The 17291-nt window shown below is 50.2% G+C and overlaps 1 long non-coding RNA gene across 2 annotated transcripts; it reads right to left on the reverse strand.

Annotated features, from left to right (window-relative positions):
* Positions 1–239: 239 nt before the first annotated feature.
* On the reverse strand, positions 240–15924 carry LOC144323532 (uncharacterized). Of its 2 annotated transcripts, XR_013388936.1 has the most exons (3): positions 15829–15895; positions 11601–11904; positions 240–4161 (listed from the first exon to the last, which is right to left on the reverse strand). It is a non-coding gene; the product is annotated as an uncharacterized LOC144323532 (long non-coding RNA). The 2 variants fall into 2 exon arrangements; XR_013388937.1 differs by lacking the exon at positions 11601–11904 and having other exon boundaries at positions 15829–15924.
* Between the last annotated feature and the right edge of the window lie 1367 nt (positions 15925–17291).

Raw genomic sequence — 17291 nt, forward strand, 5'->3', positions numbered from 1 at the left:
CTAAACACTATAAATATTATAACTAATGTGATATATGTTTTGTGATTAAATTGGTGGATTAAAACACTGAATTTAAAAAGCCACAAAGAAAAAGAGATTATCTTACATTATGCCACTTACAACTTTTGTTCCTTTGGCACAAATACAAATTTGACAACTGTATCATTATTGAAGGCGAGGAGCAAATGCTAGCATATTAGCTTTGTAATTTTCACCTGAAATCATTGTATAATCATGCCGACTTGCTAACCTTTTTATTAGCTGATTTTTTTTTTCTTGCTCTCACACACAGTAATAAGTTAATTTAATGCCACTTTCCTCCTCCCAATTTTTATTTGGTAAAACAAGGAACTGGGTGAGTCAGAACAATATTTGAGAACACACACCTTTTTTTTTTTATCCCCCGCTACACTTGGCAAGCATTTACATATAATTTGGTTGCAAATTCAGAAATCAAATTCTCCTTTATTCAAGGAAAATAATAGCACTCAGGTAATTCCATTGGGCATTATGCAGGTTGGTTTTACGAGGTCTTTTTCCAACTTGCTATCAAACTACGTTATTCAGAGTAAATAATATTAAAAAGCGTGTTCAAATTATCGAAAAGGAAACCTGGAAGATTTACTTTGTTGGTGAGTGCTACGGCGGACAGTTTTCCTGGAAGAACTCGGGCTTGTGCCTGCGGACCACACCACGCCTGAGGTCAGATCTCGAAAAAATAAGTCCTAGGAAGGCTCTTGATAGATCCGGATGTTTACAGTATCAGCCTTATACAGTTATTTTTTCCTGATTTATCCCAAGATCTGCCTGATGGGAATGCAGTTGGTGACTTCCTGCTCTGCCCCTGAGCCCCCGTGTCCCCGGCTCAGCCTCCGGCCTCAGACCAGCCTAGGAAGGCCGCGGACACTCCAGTTTACTATCTCTATTTCTCAGCTCAGCGGCTTGTAACAGTTAAAAAATGTCAGTATCCAAGGCATTCCAAGGACTTAGTAAACAGATGCATTTAATCTAATTAAAGCAAGCAGGATGCGTGTGAGTGAAAACTTACATTTTCACTTGGGTTTTGAACGTTCGACTTGCACACTCATTCAGCTTGCACACTCAAAAATAATGATGTTTGCAGAGCTGGCCCAATGAGCTTGAGATTGTCAGAGCGTGGCGGCTCCTGGGTAAGATGCCCCTTCCTCAGTCATCCCACACAATGTGCTTTTGAGGAGCTGCTAGGAGGCTCTGGGTGCTGCGTGTAAAGGCAAACCAGGCTTATGATTTTTTTCTTTTTTATTTTCTTCTTCTTCTTCTTCTTCTTCTTCTTCTTCTTCTTCTTTCTCCTCCTCCTCCTCCTCCTCCTCCTCCTCCTCTTCGTCTTCTTCTTTTTGTTGTTGTTGTTCTTGTTGCTTTTGTCTCAAAGTAGTTTGCCGGTGTGGGATTCCATTTCGATCTGCCTATTTTGTCATAACTTGCACCCCTACTTTATGAAGGCTTCGTTTGTACTCTCGGTGATTTGCGCACAAACCCATTGGCATCAATTTCCTTTGGGTAAGCTTTTTTTTTTTTTTTTCTTTTTCCTCTTGCGGAGCTAAGTTGAGGAAGGGACAAGGGGGGAAAGAAGCCTGCTAGTGTCACTACAGGTAAAACAAGGGAAAGATCGAGTTAGGGTCTCGGGCTGGGTAAGTAAATGCGAGCAAGCACCCCGGAAAGGGTTCCTTCTTGCCAACATAATGAAGCATTTTCAAAAATCTTTTGCTTTAGTTCACCCCATTTCATGTCTAACCTTGACATTAGTTCACTAGCAACTGAAATAAAACTCTGGCCATAGGACAAGCATGTTTGAGGAAGAAAGCAGAGGCCAGACCTCTACATTAGCAGCCACCTCCCCCACCAAAACAAAACAAAAACAAAACAAAAAAAAAACAGCATGCCGGCAGACCATTTCTGTATCTTTCCTTTAAAAAATGTGTGTGTGCGCGCGCGTGTGTGTGTGTGTGTGTAGAGAGAGACAGAGAGGGAACAGACTTAGTGTGCCTGCCCTGAGGATGATCAGTAGCATGCCCCATGCTCCCTCCTGACCGATGGGTAGTAACTCCCTACCCATGTATTCACAGGTCTGCTTAGGAATCTGTGAGCAGCTATTTTGTCATTTTAGAAGTCCACACATTCACCTTTCATGATGTGTTACCTGTCTATGTATATTAAAAAAAAGTCTAACAACCCTGAAAGCACTCGTAAGAGGTTAATTTTTCTCAAATAAAAGGAAAGTGTAAAACAACCAGAAGTTTGCAATAAATATTAGTGTTCGATCACATATACATATATATATGACTATGCCTTATATAATATTGACATGCTGGTATCAAAAATTTCCTCTTACAGATGAGGAATTGCACTGAATCTTTTTCATACTGAAGTAGTAACAACACAAATCAGAAGAAATGAATTAAGGATGACAGGCCAATACCTCTAGTTATACATGCATTACCAAATGCCAAAGTGAGGTTCTCAGCATTCTACAAGGAATGACAAAAAGCACAGAACAAAATAAGGTTTTTAAAAATCAAAATTAACTCTCAAAGAGAAGTGAGCACTGAATTTATTTCAGTTGTTCAATTCTGCAATCTCTAAAATGGAATCATCATTAATTAGGAAATGGACATTTTCCTAAAGAATTTAGTGGCCACGTATAGCAAATTTATATTAGCAATTAAAAACAGATTGGAATTTAGAATTTAAGTTTCCAGTGAAAGAGTTACCTATTTCTGCAAAAATGAAAAGACAGAAAATCTGAAAAGAATTTCTCCCCCCCATATTCAAGGAATGCCTTCATTTCACAGTTGAAAAGCCTTGATTTATTTGAAATTTTTTTTATTTGAAATATTTTTGCATCTTATCAATCCTTTGTATGGAGCCTGAAATCGTTATTATTTCAATAATTACGTAGTCTTTTTGAATCACATCTAAGCAGACTTTAGCTATTTAACATTTAAAGCAATTTTAAACTTTAAAAACTGTCAAATGTTTATTTTTAAATTTTTAAAAATACTGCTGAAAGTCAGTTCAATTTTTTTTTCTCCCCCACAAATGAAATGAGAACTTTGGTATCATTTCTTACCCATACAGTTCCTCAGGGAGCTAGGTAAATTATAAGCCCTTAGAATGAAGAAGAAAAAAAGAAAAGAAATAAATCCTGATTTAGAACTCAAAAGGTTCATTGTTAAATTGCAAAGGACAGCAGGAACGCTTTTTAAAATCAAGATTTCACAGATCTGCTCTTTAAAATGATTGCAAAGAACCCAAGCTGCCTGCAAAGTGATCACATGCAGAATGAAGGATTTTTGAGGAGACAATTTCAAGTTCAGTTTGAAATCTGACCGTGGTGTGGTGGTCTTACTGAAATACTCTCGTTTTATTTTCTTAAAATCGAATATGATTTCACCCACATAGTCAAGTGATTTGCTTCATACATAACAGCAGTTTCATTTTTTTCTGAATGTGTCTACATATCGTAGCTTTTAGATCTGATTACCACAAAGACAAGGTTAAGGCTGGATTTTTCATACGTGCCCTTTCCACCAAAAGTAAAGAAATGTTTTAGCTAAATTTATCACTTCAAGACAAGATAATATTTAATGGCTGTGAAGAAAAATACTCAACAAGAAAGCTGATGCTTTTGTTCTGTTTTGTTTCTTGCTATTTATAGAGCAACTTTTGGTGTAATTCCTAATATTCAAAGGACACAAAGTTCATTCCTCTTAACCAAAAGAAAGTGATAATGTAAGCAATCAGGTAAGGGGTGGCATTGATCTTGAAAATAAGAGTTGATGTAATTTTCAGACGAGGAACATGTATTTTAAGAATCTATTTCAAAATAAAGGGAGACGTGCACAGGCTCTGTTCTCCCCGAGGCTCCCAGGAAGCAATTTTTCACCACAACCAAGGGCTCATGCCTTTGCTAATATCTTTGCATTAACCAGGTTCTCAACTCCGTGTTTTAAATTTGCTATGCGATTCTCCTCCCAGTGTGGCCCCTTCTGCATCTCCTTGTCTAGGAGGAGTCACTGCCGCCTCCTTGCTGCACACCGACAGCCCCCAAATTGACAGTCTCTCACACGTAGGACGCCGGAAACTTCTAGGAGGGCTCCGAGGCTCACTGGGAAACCTCTCTCGCTGGGGGAAGAAAAAAAAAAAAAAACTTCTCAACGCACACCTGGATCTACAGATTTGGAAAAACTAACCAGCTGTGGCCAAAAACCAAAACACTCAACCACCCGAACACAGTCTGCAAGAAACACAGAGCCCTTTGACGCCACGCAAAGACTTGTAAATAAAATAGCTCCAAGGCAGACAGGCTGAATGAGCCTCTTAAGACAGCCAGTTGGTGCCTCAAAATTTAAAATTAGAACGTTAAATGTTAACAACACGAGGATATCCTGGGATGTGTGTGTGCGCGCATGTGCACGCACTTGCCTGTGTGTGTGTGTGTGTACATGCGTGTGTATGTGTATACAGGAATACAAGTTTTTGCCACCCTATGGCTTAGAGCTGATTCGAGGTCCTCCTGGAGAGCCCCTAACCAGGCAATGGGGTGGCCCCACCCGCATTCTCTTTGGGCCACTTCCCTTTTCATCCCACACGTGCAAACACCCAAAGCCAGTGAAAACATAACCTTGCCGTAGATAACAAGGGCCGATCTCAGATACAGAAAGGCTTTGCCTGGAATAAAAAATTGTGATTTGTGGGTGGCAAAGCAAGCTGACCTCATTCTCTGTCATTAGGACAAAAGTGGCAAGGCCAGTGTTCGGGAATGAGGCAAGGGGCCGGGCTTGAGGTGGACTCTGCACCGGCAGGTCTGGGAGCCACGTGGCCTGGATTCTTCTGAGAGAAGGTCACCTTCTGTGGGCTGGGCTGGGGTTCGGGCACCCCCAGACCCTTACCCTAGCCAGGCTGGGCACGGCTGCAGACAGAGCCTGGACTTGGACTCTGGGATTAACCTTCACAGCTCTCAAGTGTCTATGCCAGAAGTAGTAGGGTCTCCAAGCCGTCATACTGGATCCCCCAAACTGGGGGCCGTCTTGGTGTCATGTCCAGAGGCCTCAAGAGGATGAGGATGTTCTTTACCTTGCCCAATTCTCACCATGCTTGGCCCACACGTCCTTCTTATAGCTAATGCAGAGGGTTTCAATATGGTTCAGGTCAACAGAAACACCCAGAGCATGTAGTCTGTGCCAGGCACCACATGAGTCACTAGGAATTTCAATCATAAAACAGCAGCCTTATAGCAAAGGGCTTTTCCTACACTTGATAATATTTCAAGTGCATACAGCAGGCGCTTCATAATTTATACAGTCTTCTCCCCTGTCTCTGTCTCATGGGATCCTCACAACCCAAGAGGAAGACAAAACAAGAATCATCATACCTCCCTGTAGGCCAGGGAAACTGAGGCTCCAGTGGGTGGAACAGTGACTTGGCTGATATTGCACAGATTCTTTCTTTCTTTCTTTCTTTCTTTCTTTCCTTTCTTTCCTTTCTTTCCTTTCTTTCCTTTCTTTCCTTTCTTTCCTTTCTTTCTTTCTTTCTTTCTTTCTTTCTTTCTTTCTTTCTTTCTTTCTTTCTCTTTTCTTTCTTTCTTTTCCAACGTCACCACCCACCTCTTCCTACTCGTACACACATAGGCTTATTTTATAGGTAAGAACCGTTCCCAGGAAAAACAGAGCCCCATTGAAATCTGGGTCCCAGAACTGCCTTAAGCTGGCCGGGTTTGGCGATCCCCCACCCTTGCAGCCAGATTCGGTCATCCGAGGCGTGCACCCCTCCCAGCCAGGTGCATCCTGATCTCCCCCTCAAATCTGGGCTGGGATGAGTCTACCTCCGGTGTAAAATCACAGACACAAGCTTGCCGCCGGGCCTGCCAGAGTCCTTGTAACAAAGCAGCCTCGTCTGAGCTCAGGGGTTGTGATGCTTTCTACCATCCTTTCTGCTGGGGACAGGGATGGGGCCGGGGGGGCAGCACCCTGAGAGCAGGATCTCCCCAGCCAAGCAACCAGGGTGGCTCCAAGCCCCACCTGAGCCTTGCTCTCTGCTTTCTGCCCTCTATGAACCTGGCAGGCCCATGCCAGGCTTTTCAATATAAAAGGCCAAGCAGGTGACCAGGATGCCTTCGGGAAAATCTCCAGGTCTCACATCAGCAAAGACCCCTGACGACTGGCTCAGGCCTGCAGAGAGGCTCACTGCGGCAGTTCTCTCCTGGAGGGGTGGCCAGGGGCCTGGGCCTAGACATCAGCATTCTGCAGTTGCAAACGAAGGGTGATCAGATGAGACCCTATTGCCTCTCAGAATAGAGGAAGGACAGGTAGGTGCTGTGGTGGTGGAGGACCAGCAGTGAGGAAGGGGATAAAGAAAGAGGAAATGGGGTTCTTTAGGGAATGGTACTAGGGAAGGGGAGACTAGCAGGGATATCTCCAGGGGGCTTCCCTTTCTGGCAGAGATCTGCACCACATATAGAAATTTACCACAACACCTGCCTGGCGGCCAGCTCACATGCACTCTCAGCTCCTCACATGCACCCTCTCCACCTCAGCTTGGTCCCCACCACAGGCATGGCCTGCAACTCCAGAACACCAAATCTTCTCGAATGTTCCACAAACAAACGTAGGACTTAAAAGAGTCTCCCTAGCAAAGCCAAACGAATACAACTACGAAATTGATGAGGAGTAGGCCTGAGGGCTCTGCAGACCGAGCAAGAACCAGAAGCCATTCTGCTCCCTGATGGCAAACCCTTCCATGACTCCTTTCTGCACCTAAGTACAAGAGAAAGTACTTTTTAAAAAACAGACAAAAATCTTTAATAAAGAAAAAGGTTATAAGGAGCTAAATCTCAAAAGCTTTTTGGGATAAAAATTATAACCTTGGGGACAGCTGGGTGGCTCGGGAGTTGAGCATCTACCTTTGGCTCAGGGCGTGATCCTGGGGTCCTGGGATCGAGTCCCACATCTGGCTCCCCCCCACAGGAGCCTGCTTCTCCCTCTGCCTATATCTCTGCCTCTCTCTGTGTGTCTCTCATGAATAAATAAATAAAATATTTTTAAAAAATTATAACCTTGTCTGGAACTTGAGGGAAAGAGAAAGAACACAGGGACACGGAATGGCCAAGACCTGACTTTAGGGTCAACTGCCTTAATAACAGGTCAGCATCTCCAGCCTTACCGAAGCTACCCATGGACCCGGCAGGTGCTGAGGCCCGCTGGGGGACAGAGCTCACGAGCTGAGCCGGGAAGGGTCAGAAGGCTCCTATTTTCCCTCATAGGGGACTCAGAATTCCAGCTTCCTGGATCTCCGATTGTTTCCCATCTGCCGGATTCCCAGCAGAAATAAAGAGCAAGAAAGAAAAACAAGGCACAGTAAACCTCTCTCTCTCTGCACTTAGCCTAAAGGGCCCTGCCTCGAGGTGCCTCCTGCTGGGGTGCTGGGGCCCTTCCCCAGGGGGACAGGTACCCACATGGCCGTGGTGGCGGCCTGGGGTCTGTCCGCGGACCAGGCTCGTCGGCCCCGGGGGCGTCTGGTGCAGCCCCGGGGGCCAGAGTCCGGGCTGCGCGGGGTCCAGGACCACGTCCCGGCTCCGAGGCAGGGAGGCCCGCGCGCGCCTCCACCAGGCAGCCCCCGGGCTCGCAGCGCAGGACGGCGGGCGGGGTCCGCGGGCCGGGCCGGGCCGGGGCGGGGCGGGGCGGCGGAGGGTCTGGGGCCTGGGGCCTGGGGCCTGGGGCCTGGGGTCCGCCTCCGGCGCTCTAGAGCTGCGCCTGAAGTCTGAGCCTGCGGCGGGTCCACGAGGGCCGGGGATCGGGTCCGCTAGGGCAGGGCGGGGCCCGGGGTCCGAACCGAGGTCTGCAGCCTGAGTCGGAGGCGGCGGCCGGGTCTGCGGAGGGCAGAGGTCGGCGTCCAAGCCGGGGGCGAGGGTCCTAGTCCGAGTCCTGAGCCGAGCTGGGGACCGGGATCCGGGTGGGAGTCCGCGTCGGGGATCCGGGGTCTGGGTCCGCCTCCGGGTCCGAGCAGGGGCGGGGTGCGGGGTCCGGGGTCCGCCTCGGGATGCAGGGCCGGGTCGGAGCAGGAGCCGGGTCTGGGGTCCGGGGTCCGGGGTCCGCCTCGGGGTGCAGGGCCGGGTCTGGGGTCCGGGGTCCGGGGTCCGGGGTCCGCCTGCGGGGCCGGGTCGGAGCAGGAGCCGGGTCCGGGGTCCGGGGTCCGGGGTCCGGGGTCCGGGGTCCGGGGTCCGCCTCGGGATGCAGGGCCGGGGCCCCGGGTCGGCCTGCGGGGCGGCACCGGCTGGGGGCAGGGCCCGGGGTCCGCGGCGGCGGCGGCGGCGGCGGCACGCGCCCCAATTAGCCGCGGCGGGCGGCGGGGCGGCCCCACTGAGGGCGAACAAAGGGCGCGACCCCGGGGTCAGGGAGTCGCGGGCCGGGCGGCCGCCGCTTTGTTCGCCCGCCCTGTTTACTTTGCCGAAGTAAAGCGCACAATATATTGACTAAAGCGGATTAGAGGGTCGCGCCCCGGAGGCCGGCGGGACCTCCCAGCCGGGCGCCTCCCGGGCCGGCCGGGCCTACCGCGCGCAGACCCCTGCCCGCCGCCGGCCCCACCCGCAGGGGCAGCCGGGGAAACTGAGGCTGCGCCCGTCCGGCCCGGGCGGGGGGGCGGGCAGGAGCGCGGGCTGGGGCCTGGAGGGGGGACTCTGCGCACCGCCGGCGGGTCCTGGGGCTCACCTGCGCCGCAGGTCTGGGCCGCTGGAGCGGGTGGCTCTGAGCGCGCCCCAGGGCCTCCTAGGCCGACGGGGCGGGGGTGGGGGCGCATTGCGTTACTTCCCAGACCGCTGCGCCGCAAAGATCCCATCTACCCTTCCCAACGCTGCTGGTCCTGGAAATGCATTTTACGGGGAAGAAAATGACACTTGCTTGAAGGCTAAGCGTATTTTAGATGGAAACGTGGACAGATTTTTCCGCATCACAAAATCCCGTAGCATTGTGGTTAAAAAAGAAAATGCTCGCCTCGTGTCTTGACACAAGAGAGGCTCCCATGCACCTCCAGCTGTGAATCAGCAGGTGACTTAAGACTGCAGGATAATATTTTGAGATATGGAAGTCCTGCAAAGTACAGCTGGGGGAGAAAAAGTATTTTCTTTCTTTTTTTCAAAGGCAAATAATGAGTATAAATAAACCAAGATTTCCACCCGAAGACCGCAATTTATCATCTGGCATGATGAATCCAAAATCTATATACTTCTCCAGATAGGAACTTGAAGAACCTTTTAAATTGCCAAGCAGTAGAAGCAGAAAGCACAAACCCCCAATCAAGCACCGAGTCTAACCATAGGTGGTTAGACCAAATATCAGACCAAGTATCCAAGAAGACCAAGGATGCCTTTTTTTTTTTTTCTTCCTGATGCTATTGCTAAAGAGACAAAAATACTTCTTAAATCCACACAAAGCCTTAGTTGAGATTTTTATGCACTGGCTGTGCAAGTATACATGTTTGGTTAGCAAACCCATGTAGTGTTTGATTAATAAGCTTTCAAGGTATAAATCTTTTATAAGAAACGAATAATATTTACTCACTATGCATATTTGTTGGTCTAACGAATATTTCTGCTACATGCTATCTATCCACAACGACTAAAGGAAAATATGCCATTTGTCTGTATTTCTACTCACTAGCCTTCAAAAATTACTTCTTTTCTGCTTATAAAAATACCATGTGTTTAGAAAAAGGACAAAAAAGTCTAAAGCCTGGATAATTTAAAGACAGATATTTAAGGTAGATATCATTTAAGCAGTAGGCACAAAATATAAATAATTCAAGTATAAAATACATGGAAAAAGGGAAATTAACCGATATGTCATTATTCAGAAATAATATTCTGGCTTTCCTTCCCAACAGTAAACATGTGCCTACAATTACATAATTTACATACATATTTAGTTTTTGTGAAATGTTGTATCCATTCATCCCCATGCTGTCACAAACTCTTTGTCGGCAGCATTTTAACAGGGACACGCTATTGCATTATTTTGTTACGTGATAATTTACGCCACCATTCCCTATTATTCCAAATTTCATTTCTTGCTAATATTTCTCTGCTGTAACTAACCCTACACCAGCAGCCTTGCCTGTAAAGTCTGTCTGCAATGCGGGTTATTAATAAATCTCTGATGATCTGCTGTGAGGGTGTGGAAGGGTGCATTCTTCCAAAGGGGGATTAAGGCAGACCCCATAGACTCTATTTTTTCCTATCAGAAATGAACTTGGAAATTCTCAAATGCCCCCCGATCATGGTCCCCCCAGAAAGCAACTTGGGAGTCAGTTTGTCCCCCTCAGGAGGCCTGACGGATTTGAGGGACCAGCCAAGGCACATACCTGATTGCGACACGGCGTTTGGCAGCGGTGCCCTTGCACTAAAGGGCTGGCCGATTTCTGCCTACCAAGCTACTTGGCACTAACCGCCAACCGCATGGTGGGTTTAAGTCGGGACCATACCTCTGAACACCTTGGAAACATGTTCTCAACAGTTCGGTCGAAACTTTGCGTGTCTAAGAGGTGATTTGCCCCAAGTGGCTTTCTTTGCCGAGAATCCAGAACCCAGGCCTGCTCTTTCACCCCTTTCCCCATCCGGTCCTCTGCCCTCTCTCCCTGTCCTGCATGGAGAAGGCCTAGCTTAGCTCTTCCCCATCGCTGCAGCGTGGGCCTTGCAAGGGGCCGTATCTTAGGCCACTCACCCCCATCCTCCAACACCCCGAGGAGTCAGTCCCAGCTCCGCCATGGAGCCGGATCGGCGGTTTGTCTGGCCTGCCCCGACGTGGCTCCCAGAACAGCAGGGGAAGAAGGCTGGGAGCCACGGAGGCCAAGGTCTTTTCGGGGAACACCAGGGCCTGCACGGGGCCTGCTTGAAGGAGGTGGCCCGTGGGCCAGGGAGGAGCTGACCCAAAGTACAGGAATGTACAGAGGACCCAGGCACGGAGCAGAGAAGTCCTGGGGTTATTTCCGAACATAGGTGCCTGCAAGACCTGACACGGTGGCAGTAAAGAAAGCCTGGAAGGAAATCCCGGAAAAATATGACAGAGCTTTCATGGGGGGTGGGGGTGAGGGGCTGGACAATTTTTTCCCTTACGTGCATTTTTCTGTATTTTCCAAGTTTTCTGCGATGAGCGTGTATTGCTTTCATACTCAGAGAAGGATCGTATTACCGATGCAACTATATTTATCATAAGTCAAGTAGATGTAATTCATTATAAGAATGAAATGAATTACTGTTAAATATGTATGAGTTTCACATAAACGGTAATAATCATATATTGCCAGAGAAGTTACTAAGATGATAATGGCCATTCACGTGTCTCTAGCACTTTACCCTTTAGAAAAACACTTGCAAACAGAAAATGAAACTGGGCAGCTTTGCTGTGCAAATATTGGCTGCCGTTGCAATATTTCTGCAACGGCCCTTGACAGTGGGCTCAGATGGACACCATTCTGCTCCTTTGAAATCTGGGAAACAGGCTTGGAGAAGCAAAGAGCCCCAGGACTGGAACGGAGGCTTGGAGTCTCCCATGTGTCCACAGCAGCTTCCCTACCTCGTTCTGGTACCTTCCTGCAAGGGAGACAATCTCCCCAGGGATCGGCTGTGTTTCCCGTTATTCCAATTTTTTTTTTTTTCCCATTACTGGAGGTGGTGCCAGCGGCCAGGGCGGAACCACAATTAGTGAAGATTTTGTTGGGTTTGTTTTAAAATAATGGTATTTGCACAGAGTCTGTTGATCACTTGCGAGGTATGGGTCACCCTGGGAAGTAAGTGGCTGGCCGAGGTGTGCTGGTGGCTCAGCGGGCAAGGACTGTTTTTGTCACAGGGAGATGTTAGAGTCGACTGCCACACTCCCCCTGGGAAGGAAAAAACATGCATAGGATGATGACTCACATACATGTCTGTGGAACCTCTGGGGCTGGAGTCCACCCCAGAAGAGCTCATCACGCCCATGTGGGAAGACGCCTTTTCTTATCTTATTTTTCAAAAAAGGGGGCCATTTCCAGCCCTTGATAACAACGGTTGGGAACAAATCTACAAATCAAATGTATTTGATCTTAAGTATCTTTCTTTCACATCGAGTTAAAAGGCGAACCAGCATGCTGTCTTCTACTCTAAAAGGCAATTTCTAAATTTGGATTTTGGGGAAAAAAAAAATTTGTACTCCAGCTTGAAAATCCAATGGCTCTCAGAAAGCAAGTAAGACACACCACTCTTTGTGCTAAAATCATCTTAACTGGTTTAAAATACATCAGAACAAAATGATGTGAGCTGAACATATGTCTTCCATCACTTGTTTTCGGGAGGCAGAAGTTGGACGAGCTGTAGCACGTGGACCAGAGAGTGGTCCGGAGAGTGGACTGGGCCCGGATTTGGCACACGGTGATTTTTAACATAGTGGTGTCAGCAAGCCTAGGCTTTTTACATTCCAAAGACACCTTCACTTTCAGACAAGGATTACATTATTTTTAAAAATAATAATTATTATAAAATGTAATCAACAGGTAAGATGAGTAAATTGGAGACATTTATGTTCTCCAAGGAAAACGTCTGGCACTTGGGTTTTTTAAGCTGTGGGTAGATGGGCACATTTTCAAAAGACCTTTTATTTTCCTTCTCCTTGCACAGGGCACAGCAAACCATCCCTGCCTTCTAAAATAAAAACACATGCCGCTTTAATTTAGCAAAGAAAATTCAAAATGCAGAATCTCTGCAGAGGTAATTCTTAATTAAAAAGAGACTGTTCCCTGTGCTCTATACCTTTTGGAGGGCAGGTACCTCCTCCACGTGTTAATAATTTAACTGTCAAATCACAACAAACAGCTAATTCCATCTTGGAGCTGCTAAGATTGCAAGCTAGGAGGGAGATTTCAGTTATAACTACCAAGGTACAAATGCTGATGGAAGTCCTGCTTTCTGAGTATCCCCAGACAGGGCTGGGACATGACTAATTTATTTTATCTTATCCATCATCTATGCACAGGATTAAAATATTTATATCAGTCTGTTCCCTTTAAGATGAGCAGTGCAGGCGCCAGCTTCAGGGCCACTCCTTAATTTTTCACAGTTTTGGCTTTTCATTGTTTGCAGCAGTGCACGGCCCTTGCACGGGGAACACTCTCAAATGCCGATGGGATCTTTAAGTGGGGAGCCGGCCACACGCGGCTATCCTAACTCAGGCGAAAAATCTCTCCTCGAGCTGCACAAATGCCGCATAGCCACAGCAAGGAAGCTGTTCCGACACCTCTTTCCCAAGAGATGCCAAGGGAATCATGCAGGCCTGAGCTCTGCTTCTAGAAGGAGCTCGCCTCTGGCCAGGGTGGCTGATGGAAACCAAAGCTTAGTAAGGATGCCCCAGCTGGGCAGCCAGGTAGGCAACGGGTAGCAGGGGGTTAATAGGGGAGTAGGGAGGGGTGCAAACAAAAGGCCACGGGCAGAGATGGGAAACCAGCAGGCGAAACCGGGCTGCAGGGCCCAGCCCGGCCAGGCGCAGACACAGGGAGCTCTGTGTGCCTGCCCGCTGCCCGGCACTGTGACTAACCGCCCCACTATTGTACCCTGAAGCCAGCCCTTTGTACCGTCCCCCTGGTGTCTGGGAGCACAGCCGAAGAAGCCCTTTCCAGCAGTCCCCCCTCATCCTGGAAGCTTGCAGCCCCAACACCCATTCTTTCAGCTCTCGGGGATGCTGGGGGCCTGACTAGCCACTGCAAGCGTCCTTGACCCTGGCCAAGAAGGGCCGCCAGCAGAAAAGAAGCAGAAAAACCAGTCTCCCCAACTCTGGGGTGGGGTGGGGAGGGCATGGGGACCTGCTAGACCTGCACTGCCCAATACAGCGGTCCCTCACCGCATGCCACATGTGGCCACTGAGCCTTTGAAACTCGGGGAGTCCATCCAAACTGAGATGTGTGTGTAAAATACACTCTGGTTTTAAAGACTCAATATAAAAAAAAGAGAGAGAGAGAGAAAAACCTCATTGATAATTTCATATTAATTATATACTGAAAAAAATTATATACTGAAATAGACTACTTTGAATATATGTTAGATAAAATAAATTGTGTTTTTAGAGTGAATTTCACCTGTTTATTTTTATTTTTTTAAAAATGTGGCTGCTCAAACATGTCAAATTACAGATGTGGCTCTGTTTGCAGCTCATGTTATGTTTCCACCACCCAGAGCTGCGCTAGGCTGTGAATGGGCCCCGAAGCCTGCTCCCTCCCAAGGAGACAATGGCTGGGAGATGCCGAGGCTCCTGGCCCAGTGACAGCCCCCTCGCTCAAGGGCAGGCATACCAGGCTCTTGTGGCCACACCTGACCTCAGCCTCGTGCTCACCTGTCTCCAGAACTGAGTATCCCGCACTCATGTGCCTGAGAACCCTTTGTAAAACACATACGTGTGCATAGGAACGAACACACCCACACACAGACCAGGGCCCTGGCTCCTCTTCACAGCTGGCCATGTCAACTTGTCCCAGCTGGCCTTCGGAGAAGCCAGATTCGCAGGGCACCCAGGTGGCCCCCAAAGGCCTCCCTGGAGTCAGACATCTGACCCTTTGTCCTGGGACAGACTGGACCAGCCCAGGGCTTCATTATGACTTTCACGGACCCCAACACATTTGTTTTCATGGCTCCTTCATCTGCACATATTAAAAATGGTATCTTATGACTGCATTGGTATGAAGGCAAATATAATCCAGGCTGAATTCGTCATTATATATTCATAATTATTATAGTCATTTTTTTTCTTCTGAGTTTAAAAAACATTAAAATTAAAACGTATCCATGGGCAGGCACTGTCCCTCTCCAGACCACCATATCCCCAAGCTCCTGCCATGGCCCCCCACGTAGCATCCTCACCCTAGGAGATGCCTGGGCCTCTCCTTCTGCATTTGGAGCTCGCCTGCTGTTCCTCCAGGGACCAGATCACCTTCCTCACTCTAGAATCCATTCCTTAAGTCCTGCTCTGAACGCAGGCTGTGTGAAGCCCCCACCAGACGCCAGAAAACTTTCCCTATTATTTTTTAAACGCAAAAATCGGTCGCGAGAAATGTGGGGGATCCCAGGATGGCTGAAGGCCCCAAGTCAGGGAGAACTGAGACACATGCCTCAGCGCTGTGCCTGAGCACCCTGCTCGGCGCCGAGAGACAAAGCCACCAGGCCACCAAGTGCAGGTGATGGTGGCAGGGGAGGTGGCTGCTCCTGCCCACGCGGCCACCACGTGCCCCATGACCTCCCATCCTCACACCCGAGCACTGGGCCCAGCTTCTGGCCGGGGAGGCCCACGGGGCCTGGCCTTGCAGCAGCTCCCAGAAAAAGGCATCTGGCGCCCTCACCATGCGCCCTCCCTGGGTGGCCGAGGTGCCAGGCCCGGGGCTGGACGCTGCTGGGGAAGGACCGGGTGCAGGAGATGGTTAAAAGTCTGCATCCTTTTTGCATCCGCCTCCAGAGGAAGCGCTGCTTTTTTTTTTTTTTCCCTCCCAAGCAGGAGGAGGAAAAAAAAAAAAGCTGAGAGCAGCAATTTGCAGGCCTTGGGATGTTTTTCTCCTTGACAGCCCCGGGCCCCGCCTCGCGGCTCGGGCCTTCCTCCGGCCACAGCCCGCCCGGGCCCCATGCACACGGCCTCCCCGCGGAGCCCGGCCCGGAGGGAGGGAGGGAGGCCCCGGCCGGTGGCGGCGGCGCCTGGCACTGCCCGGCTTTGTGCCCCCCGCCCCCCGCCCCCCAGCCCTCCGGGCCCGCCCGCCGCGCGGTGCCCACCCTGCGCCCACCCGGGGTGCCCTCACCTTGCGGGGCCTTGGTCCGGCTGGCGCCCGGGGCGCCCGGCCACGTCCTCGGCGCCGCCTCCGCTCGCCCCACCCCGCTGCCCGCGCTCGGCGGCGAGCCTGGCACCGTGCCAGCTGCCTGGGAGCCCGGCCCGGGCAGGGGAACTTTCCGGCGAGGGCGTGTGCGGGGAGGGCTGCGGGGCGCGGGGTGCCCGCGGGGGAGAGGCCCAGATGCCCGGCGGCCGCCCCCGCCCCGGCCGGGCCCCCTCTCCCGAGGCCCATAAAGGCACAGACAACACGGGCGCTTTAGTCAAAACAGTCATGTGCAGGAGCCGGCAAACAAACAAAAGCTCTTATTTATTTATTTAGTTCACACACTCAGATAAGGAGACGCCTTTTGTGCACATAATTTCACACACACCAGAGAGGAGGCGATGCCACGATGCTCCCCGCAGCCCCCGGGGCCGGACAGCCCGCCCGGCCTTAGGAATAATTGCATCGCCCGGCGCGGGCATTTCCATATTTAAATTGGGCAGCAGCGTATGATTAATTAAGAAGGAAAAAGGCAAAAAGGAAGAAAAGCAGTGGGGGCGGGGAGCCGGACATTCTGGGCAGCTCCGGGTGCCAAGGTGCCCGCTGCAGCTTAACTCCTCCCATGCCAGGCCCAGGCCCAGGCCCTGGTGGGAGTGGCTGCAGTCCGCGGCCGGGAGGGAAGGCCCACCGTGTCCTCTGCACACTCCCAGCCTTGGGGTGCACACCCTGGCCTGCCTTTGTGTGGCGAGGGCCACCCCAGCCGCCTGCCCCGGGGAACATTGTGTCCTTATTCAGAGCAACGTTGCGGAGCTCGGGTCTACATGTGCCGGGGCTGGGGAAAGAGACATCCCTAAGGCCCTGGGTGGGTGGCTGGACCAGGTAAAGCAGCTGCCAGTCTGGCTGGGACAGACGGACGCCTCTGCCCTTTGCCATCCACATGTTCACCCTATTGACATGCAAGCTGCAATTGGGCCCTGCGGCCTGCTCAGGCCCCCAGATCCCTCCACGTTCACCCAAGGTCCCTGCCAGAGGCTGCCTATGGCCCTTCTGTCCCTGAGAACAGCCTGCCTGTCCTGGGAAAGGGGCAGAGGGCCCACCACCCTTCTGCAAAGAATCAAGGGCTGTGGTTAAGTGAGAGCCAGGGAGGTCTGTATTCCTAGAGGCAGGTGGCAGGCCCCGCAGAGACCTGGATTTAGGGTCTAGCTATCACCAAAGGTCAGCTGCCCCTTGCCAGCTGAATGGCCTTGAGCAAGTTACCAGCCTCTCTGGGGCTCAGTTTACCAACCTGTAAAATTGGGATAATCTTGCCCACTCTGCCTGCCCTGCGGGCTTGGGGTGAGGATAAGCAGCTCCTGGTTGAGCAGAGAACCCGCCTGAGCTCCCAGGAGTTCCCTGGTTGCGGTAGGCGAAGGGTGAGGCCGGTAGGGCCTCTGGCGGGACTTTGCTCAGAG

This window comes from Canis aureus, chromosome 11 (genome assembly GCF_053574225.1).
Source record: "Canis aureus isolate CA01 chromosome 11, VMU_Caureus_v.1.0, whole genome shotgun sequence".
Taxonomy (NCBI): domain Eukaryota; kingdom Metazoa; phylum Chordata; class Mammalia; order Carnivora; family Canidae; genus Canis; species Canis aureus.